At 45.1% G+C, this 9,053-nt stretch overlaps 1 long non-coding RNA gene across 2 annotated transcripts in view; it reads left to right on the top strand.

Annotated features, from left to right (window-relative positions):
- The first annotated feature begins 2,218 nt into the window (after positions 1-2,218).
- LOC113632548 (uncharacterized) overlaps positions 2,219-9,053 on the top strand; it is a 373,770-nt gene continuing 366,935 nt past the window's right edge. For both annotated transcript variants that reach the window (XR_003437861.1, XR_003437860.1), the window contains exon 1: positions 2,219-3,359. This is a non-coding gene — a long non-coding RNA (uncharacterized LOC113632548). The remainder of the gene's footprint in view (positions 3,360-9,053) is intronic.

The following is a 9,053-nucleotide window of genomic DNA, read 5'->3' as shown; positions in this document are numbered from 1 at the left end:
GTAGCCAGTATTATATTTTAGATAACCCAACCTATCCAAAACATTATCATTTCAGCATGTAATCAATATAAACAAATTATTAATAGATATTATTCTGTTTTTCCCCTTAAGTGCTAAGTCTTTGAAATCCAGTGTGTACCTTACACTTCCAGCACATCTCAGTTCAGACTCTAAATTTTCAATGGTCAAAGTGAGACTGAAACAAAAGTGTGTATTTAGTGGGAAAATATTTCATACTGCTTTTGTTTTTAAATTTAAAATTTAAATAATTAAAATTAAGTGTAATAAAAATTGAGATCCTCCGTTGCACTAGCAACACTTCAAGTGCTCAATATCCCCATGTGGCCAGTGGCTGTCGACATTGGACAGCGCAGGTCTGTACCCTGTGGATGCTACTCAAAGTGTGGTCCATGGACCAACAGCATCTGCATCCCCTGGGAGGTGATTAGAGATGTGGATGTTTAGGCCCCACCCCGAACTCCTGAGTCAAAATTTGCATTTCAGCAAATTCTCTAGATGCTTCCTGTGCTCACTACCATTTGAGAAATAGTGATCTAGATGTCAGGTGATGATTTGGGGAATTTCTGAAGAAACTGTGTGTGTTTTGCATGGGAAAAGGAAGCCTCAGGAGACTGTGATAACAGACTTCAAAATATTTAAAGACCTGTATGTGGGAGGTGGGAAAGATGTGCTCTCAGGTGGAAGAACTAAGACCACAGGTGGAGGTAGGGCTGGGGTGGGAGAAAGGGAACTGAACTTTTTAGAGCTTCCGTAGTTAGTCTTACTTAATCCTTGTTACAAAATAACTGGACTTGGAGTTAAGTCAGACAGTCTGAGTTTGAATCTCACCACTGCTAATCACTGTGCATCTTGAAGGGAGAATTACTTAGCCACTCTGAGCCTCAGTTTACTGTCTGTAAAATGGGAAAAATAATAATCCACCTGCCAGGGCTAATGTAAAGACTGTGTAGGCAAGGACCATACTCACAGTATTTACCACACCCTTTCTGAGCCCGGCACAGACCTGGCATAGATTCAGCCCGCAATACCGATTTCTCTGTAAACCAGGCAAAGCTCTGATGTGTGAAGGATGGCTATTACTGCTATTAGCAGCAGGCTTGTGGTTTGGGCGACAGGTTGCGTTTTTCAGTAGACACAAATGAACCCTGCCCCTGCGCACCTTCATCCCACTGAAAGCCCATGTTTATTTACAGCCCCAATTGATCTGGATCGATCTATCCTCAAACCTTTTCATCAGGAGGGTGAAAATAGAAAAGCAGGGAGGGGAGATCGGGGCTCCTCCACTTTCCCTTGCTCAGCAGGTGGTGCCAGGTCTCTGGCCACTTCCCCACAGTTGGGGTAAAATATCTCCAAAGCATGGTACTGGGTCATTCCAAAAGGGGGAGGAACCTGGCCCATCAGAGCATTTCTCTGCTAAAGATCTCATTGCAGACTCGCCAAGCCACATCTGTGCTCTGCTCTGTCAAGTAAACAAAGAATATCTACAGCTCTCAGGCAGGCACTAACATTAGCCAAGTGAGGGCTGTTTGGGGACCAGGGAAAGGAGGCTCGCATTTGAAAATGAACTACCGTACGTGGATTTATCGCATTGCTTTTCCGATGGAGAGGGGGAAGTATTTTTCTCTGGGAGATTAGAATTTACTAGTGGATTCAAGTGTAACTTTGGAGAGTGGCAGAGGCATTAGATGTGGCAGTATCACAGTATTATTTTATTGGCAATTAGATTTCAAACTGGCATGTATGTATGAAAATAAGTCTCAATTATGGGCCTGCGAATTTTCTCCACCATCTGTCAGCAGTTTGCTCCTTATGCCACAACATGTGTACCTTTGGAGGGAAAATGATTTAATAGCCCAAGTCAAGAGGTACAGCTCACCAAATTATATTGGAGTTTATAGTCAAGGACTGCATTTGTGATTTATGATGCAGAGAAAGCAAATAGAAACTTCCGTGCATGTGTGCACGCATGCACACGCGTGCACACACACACCCACACACACTTCAGGGTCTCACAGATGTCAAAGATGGAGAATACCTTCAAAAGGAGTGAGCTTAACTTCTTCACTTTACAATTGGGAAAAATCAAGTCCCAGAGAGGGCCAGGGACTTGTCCAAATGACACTGTGACAGGGGCAGAGCTGGAACTATAACCAATAGGAAACTTAGGGTTGGGGCAGTGGTGGGTTAGTAAATGTGTAACTACCTCTGGGAAAATGAAAGCCCTGATGTGTAGTGCTTGTCTATTCCTATGATGTAAATACTTTCATGGTGGTGATTTCACACCAATGTGATGCCACTGAATATGGAGTTTGGAAGGGATGTACAGTTGTCTCTCATAAGCCTAGTTCTGTAGTTCCAGTGTACCATTGTTAAGGGGAATGAAATTGCTTAGGGAAATTTGTGGTTTGCCTGTCCAGCATCTGTTTCCCCTTCTAGTAAGAGTGCCCTAATTTTTCCTGAGGGCATCCACCCCTACCATGTTTTTGACCTACATAATTTGGGTAGGGTGATCCCATCCAGGTCCAGGAGTGGCACATGACCCAGGCCTGGGCCAATAAATGTATTTTAATCTCCCTGGACATTGATTGGTTCAGGGATGGGCTTGTGGCCCAGTTTGGCTCTGGGAGTCAGGCCCAGGACCTTTGTTTGAATTGGTGGTCTTAGAGCTATGAAGGAGTGCCCTGGATCTAGTGGTGGCCAGCTTGCCACCATGAGAGAAGAGGCTGTCTGAGAATGAAGACAAACACAGAGGAAAACAGAGCTGAGAGACAGAGAGAATAGAAAGAATGGGCCCTGAGTAAATTATTTGCTTCTGGATCTGTCCTGTCCCAGCTTCCAGTGTAATTTCTGGACTTTCTGAGAATCAGTGAACATGTTTCTTTATCAAGCATGTTGCTTCTGGTGGAAAGAGGCCTAACTAATGAGTTTGTCCCTGAGAGTTATACTAGGAAATCTCTAGAGCCTTTGGGACCAGATGCTTGTTGGTAGAGGTTGAACTCCATGAGGCCACGAATGTTGTCTCTCTTGGGCATCATTGCTTTTACAGAACCCAGAACGTGCCTGACATATGGGAAATGCTCAATAAATATTAGTGGAACATCTTGTATCAGTCAGGTTTACTGTATTATGATACAGTAACAGACAGCTTATAACAACAAAGTTTTATTTCTCAAAATCTTTTGTCATTTATGTTGGTTGCAGCTCTGCTCCATGTATCTTCATCTTAGGATCCAGACTGATGGAAGAGCTCCCATCTGGGACATGAGAATCTCATGGCAGAGGGAAAAAGAGCAAAGGCGGAACCTTGTGATGGCTTTTAGAGTTCCTGCTTAGATAAGGTACTTGACACTTCTTCTCATGTTCCATTAGTCAATGCAAGTCACTTGGCAGGGAGGTGTCCTCTATAGCAAGACACTGCGTGCCACAGATATCAGAAGAGATTTACAATCAATCCCCTTATCGGTGGGGGAGTGAGTAACGGGGAATAATAATACAGGTAACCACACACTTAAAGGGAGAATGTGGGAACGCAATTAGACCTTATCTTGTGAAACTGAACATTTGAATATACACTGACCCAGCAATGCCCAGAGAGCTTCTTGTATGAGATGCATGCGGGAATGTTTCTAGGAGCATGTTTGGTACAGCACAAAACCCCCAACAACTCAAACATCTTAAATGTCTGTAGACTGGTGAATGGATATATAAATTAGAAGACATTTACACAAAGGAATAGAAGGCAGCAATGAAAACGAGCAAATCTCAGCTATTTGGAACAACATGAATACATCTTAGAAACATATTAAGTGAAGTAAGCAAGTCTACAGAAGACTACACAGAGTTTGATTCCAATTTTATAAATCATTCTCATGTGAAAAAAATTACGCGAAACTTAAATGAATGATAAACACAAAAATCAAGATTTGGCTGCTTTGGGTTGGGGAGAGTATGGGGATGGGATAGGTGGTTACACCTTACTGGTGATGGTCTAGCTTCTAAGTTGGGTGGTGAGGTGGGGGGGTCATTTTCATACTATACATTTTAACACATTTGTTAGATTCTTTCGTCTCTATCAAATATTATGTTCAAAATGGAATTAGAAAGAGTGCAAAAGTAACAACTAGGAAAATAAATAATTATAAAAAAAGTTAAGAGTGATTATGGAAAAGAGCTGTCTTAAAAAGTGGGCTTTCTAGAAGCAAATTTGGTAAATACACTTTGGGGCAGAGTTCAGGGGCCTGGAACAGAAGGTGGGGCGTTGAGGGTTCTGGCCTCTCAGCACAGACACTGTGCAGGGGGCAGTTCACACCATCAGGCCTCCCCATGCCTGGGGGAGGATCAGCGTCCTCACTGGCCCCAACATCATGCTCATTAGGCCACTTCGGGGACTGAGATGCCCGGAGGCACCCTGCATATGGGCCTGAACATTCCAGATCTAAAAAGGAAGGTCCACCACCGTGGATGAACACACCTGGCCACTGGGTTTGTCCAACAGGTGTCTTGATTTAACTGCCCCTGAGTTTGGTCCTCTCTGGGTGTATAGAGAAGGCTCCATTCTGGCCCTGTAAAGTTGAAGACATCCCACCCAGATGGCTGGCAGAGTTGGCCGCTGCTCTTGGTCACTCCCATGCAATGCTGACCACCCCAGTGAAGCTGCATTCTTCTGGAAGAGTCTCTGATCTGCCTTCCAAACTCAGGGCAGGGGAAGGAAGCTTCAGATTGCATATTATGGATCCCTAGTAAAATAGCCCAAGAGCACCTGCCCCCAGATGTTTCACCACCTTCCTGGGCAGAGCAAGTTATATTACTGAGGGAGGGCTGCCTGCTGCGGTGACTCTGGGGGCCCAGGTGGTCTGAGTCTACTCCCTCAGAGAGAGGGAGAGAGAAGGGCGCTGTGGGGAGCCTGGAACCAGAGCATAGGTGAGACCTCCTGAACCTCCGAGTGAGGGGAAGCCTACCCACACCAGCGCTCGCTGAGCTTCCTTGCCCACCTGTGGAGCACGTGCCACATCTGCCGTCTGCCTCCTGCTGGGGGGCGTGCTTGGAGATCTCTACACATTCAGGCTCATTCACCTCATTCATTTTAGTTTGGTTGCTTCTGGTTACAAGTAATAGAAGCCCATAAAAAATGGATTTTTTGTCCATTTGCATTTATATAGGAGTAGGTATAGCTTTAGGTGAAACTTGGTCCAGGAGTCAAAAAAATATCGCAGAGCCCTCCCCTCTCTCATCTCTTCTTGGCTCAGCTTCCCAGCGTTGGCTTTATTTCAGAGAGACTTCTCACCACTCCTAGTACCCAGGGTTCTCCCAGAGCTTCTGAGGCTCCATTAAGGTCCAGCAGGAAAGAAGAAACTTCTCAGTCCCTGTTCCTATTAGAAGCCCTGAGGCTCATCCTGTTGGGGCTGGCTTGGTCACATGCCCCTTCCAAGCCAATCACAGTGGCTGGGGAATGGGATGAATTGATTGGTGTAGCCAGGTCACAAGATCTCCTCAGGGCAGGGGATGGAGTCAGCATCCCCAGAACCTGTGGATTTTCAATAGAAATCCAGGACTGTGAGGAAGAAGGAAGGGGGATTGGATGCTCAGAGGGTAGGTAATCCACAAACAATCACTTCCTGTCTGCTGATGCTTATGTTAGTCATTTTGGAAGAGCACCTTACCCCTTAAAGATGTTTATATGCCATACGGGTGGTAAAGGTATTTTTCCCTGTGGTTGTTTGCCTTTTAAATTTATGTTTTTAAAAAACCTTTCTTTTTAACTATGGTCATTTTCAAGCATACACAAAAGCAGAGTGAATAGAATATTGAACGCCTCCCTGTACACATCATCCAGCTGCAGCCATTGTCTTACGTTGATTTTTGTCTTTCGGAAGTTTCACATTTGTACATAGTTCAATCTTGTTCTTTTCTACTGTAGCTCCTCCCAGTATTTGTAGTTGTGTTTAGAGAGGAGTTAGATAAATATTCAGTTACATTTCTTCCTAGGTTTGCTTTTTTGAATATATGCTGTGAAGTGAGACTCTTTTTTTTTTTTTCTTAAAGAAGATGTTGGGGGTAGGAGTTTATTAATTAATTTATTTACTTTTGCTGTGTTGGGTCTTCGTTTCTGTGTGAGGGCTTTCTCTAGTTGTGGCAAGCGGGGGCCACTCTTCATCGCGGTGCATGGGCTTCTCACTATCGCGGCCTCTCTTGTGGCGGAGCACAGGCTCCAGACGCGCAGGCTCAGTAGTTGTGGCTCACGGGCCTAGTTGCTCCGCGGCATGTGGGATCCTCCCAGACCAGGGCTCGAACCCGTGTCCCCTGCATTAGCAGGCAGATTCTCAACCACTGTACCACCAGGGAAGCCCTGTGAAGTGAGACACTTAACAGGATTTCCCCCCAGGTATCCAATTTCCCCAGGTCTGTTTATTGAATCATCCATCCTGTTCTCACTGATTTGTGAAGCATCCTTGATTTGATATTAAGTTCTCGCATGTACCAATATCTGTTTCCGGCTACATATACTGTTTTATTGACCTGTGTGTTCTTGCACTAATACCGACGTTTTAAATTTTATAGATGTATAAATAAGTTTTCATATCCAGTACGCCTAGTTCCATCACTATGTTTCTTTTTTCAATATTTTCTTGCCCAACTTTATTCATTCTTCCATATGAAACTTAGACTCATTTTTCCAAGTTCAAAAAAAATTCCCTTAGGATTTTTATTAGAATTGGTTAAAGTTCTGTGTAAAGTTGGAAACATGAACACTTTCTTCATAGTCAGTCTTCAAACATAGAAATACGACATATCTTCCCATTCATTCAGGTCTTGTAAGTCCTTCTGTAAAAATGCATAGTGTTATCTCCTGCGAGGGCCATTCCTGGGTTGTTTATGTATTTTGCTTTGTTTATGGATGAGAAATTTAAAACTTCTCATTTTATTTTCTTTATCCATTCTCTATGACTTTTTATTTTCATCAACTTTGAGTCACTCTGAGGGGTTTAGACCATCCTTGCTAGGAACCCACCACCCAATCTGCCAGAGGTTATATTTTGCTCTAAAAGTGAAGTCGCTTGAGCACTTACGTACAGAGGAAAGAGCATGAGATTTGACACCAAGGCAAGCCTGAGCTCAAGTTCCTGCTCTGCCCTTTATCGAGCTGTGTGTCCTTGGGCAAATTTTCATTTTGCTTCTCCGAGACTCATTTTCCTTATGTGCAAATGGCTGTGGGTTGTTTTCTTCATTTTTTTTTTTTTTTTTTTGGATTCGCGGGCCTCTCACTGTTGTGGCCTCTCCCGTTGCAAGCTCAGGCTCCGGACGCGCAGGCTCAGCGGCCATGGCTCATGGGCCCAGCCGCTCCGCGGCATGTGGGATCCTCCCAGACTGGGGCATGAACCCGTGTCTCCTGCATCGGCAGGCGGACTCTCAACCACTGCGCCACCAGGGAAGCCCTGTTTTCTTCATTTTTAATCTATTTCCTTTTACTGTGTTTGCTTCCAAACTTCTCTTTCTTCTCTAGGGGAAGCTAAACTTTTTGGGAACAGAGGCTATTCCTCCTCCAGGGCTGCATGTGGGGAACATAATCAGGTAACAGTGGATGTTCAGTACCGCCAGGCAGTACTGATTGAAGAGTCTAGCCCATGGACACCATTTTGGTTCATTCAAAACAGAAGATACTTTGAAATAACCTGGAGCCCTCACCTGGATTATGGTTCTTTAATAAATCTTTGAAATATGGATAATAGTTAATGAGATTAAAATAGTCAAGATTTACTGAGTTCTTAGCATGTGCCAGGCACCAGGTGACCACAGTCCAGGCGTGATCTCATGAGACTGCACAATACTTTGGTGAGGAACGAGTGATCCCCATCTTAGCTCAGAGATTCTAAGAAGCTAAGATCATGCAGCCAGGGTGTGGTACAGCCAAGACTCAAACCAGCTCAGTGCCCTGAGTCTGCGCACCCTGTCATCTTCCTTACGACAATCAAGTAGTGTGTTAACAGTGCCTCAGGCCTTGGAGGTAGCTGGAAATACTGGTCTTGTCCCCTCCTTCCCTCTTTGATTGTGTTAGTTGCCTTCTCTTTCTCCCTCCATTTTAAGCATCCCCAGAACAAGACTGTGATCAATACTTCTCGCCATGGTGTTAAACTCTTACCCATCAAGTCTTTGCCACCCCTTGCTTTCTTGACAAGAGTGGCAGTCTGGCGTGACCTTGAAGGACTGCTGGGTGGTTGAAAGGGGTATGGAGTATGAAGGGGGTACAGAGAATGGGGGTAGAGGACTCAAAGCCTGGCAGGATGACACTGGGGAAAGAGCTCTGGATGTATTTGTGCCCGGGTGTGTGGGTGCATGTGAGAGAGAATGTAGGCATGTGGGAGTATGTGATGATGTGCATAAGTCTGGGCATGTTTGACTACATATGGGTGTTAGTTTAAGCACATGTGTGCATATGGTTATGTTTATCTCTGTGCCTGGGTGTATGCACGTGTGTGAGTATATGACTACATATAGGTGAGTATGCATGTTTGTGTATGTGTGTGCAGTTGCCATTTGTGTACATTTATGTGTGCATATGTGGGAGAGGATGTGTGTGAGTGTATCTTTGTGTGTGTAAGATTCTGTGGGTATTTGTGCGTGGGTGGATGTCTATATGTGTGTGCATGTAGTTGTGTATATACGTGTGTGTGGGTATGTACATGTGTGAGTGTTTGTATAGTAGGGCCCTGGCCTGCAGAGCTGGCTGCATTTCCTTCACTCAGGACAGATGGTCCAGCAAATGAGGCCCTCTCTGCCACCTGCCTGCACACCCCCCTCAGGGCCTTGCTTCCTCCGTCCAGTTTTGCTGCTGCCCTGTGGCTTCTTCTTCCCTCCCTGGCCCCCTCCCTTACATTTGTACCTTTTTGGCTTGTGTGTGGGGAAGGTGGGGTTAGGACAGAGCTGACAGGCAAGGCTGGCCTGGCCTGAGCCCACTGTGGCAGGGCCAGGAGGCAGGCAGGGCTGAGAGAGAGAGTGAGAGAGAGAGAGAGAGAGAGAGAGAGAGAGAGAGAGAG

The sequence above is a fragment of the Aethalodelphis obliquidens genome, unplaced genomic scaffold (assembly GCF_003676395.1).
Source record: "Aethalodelphis obliquidens isolate GAN/ISIS:26980383/991018 unplaced genomic scaffold, ASM367639v1 scaffold37, whole genome shotgun sequence".
NCBI lineage: Eukaryota > Metazoa > Chordata > Mammalia > Artiodactyla > Delphinidae > Aethalodelphis > Aethalodelphis obliquidens.
The sequence above is the reverse complement of the archived record's forward strand: the minus strand, read 5'-3'. Positions and strand labels throughout refer to the sequence as shown.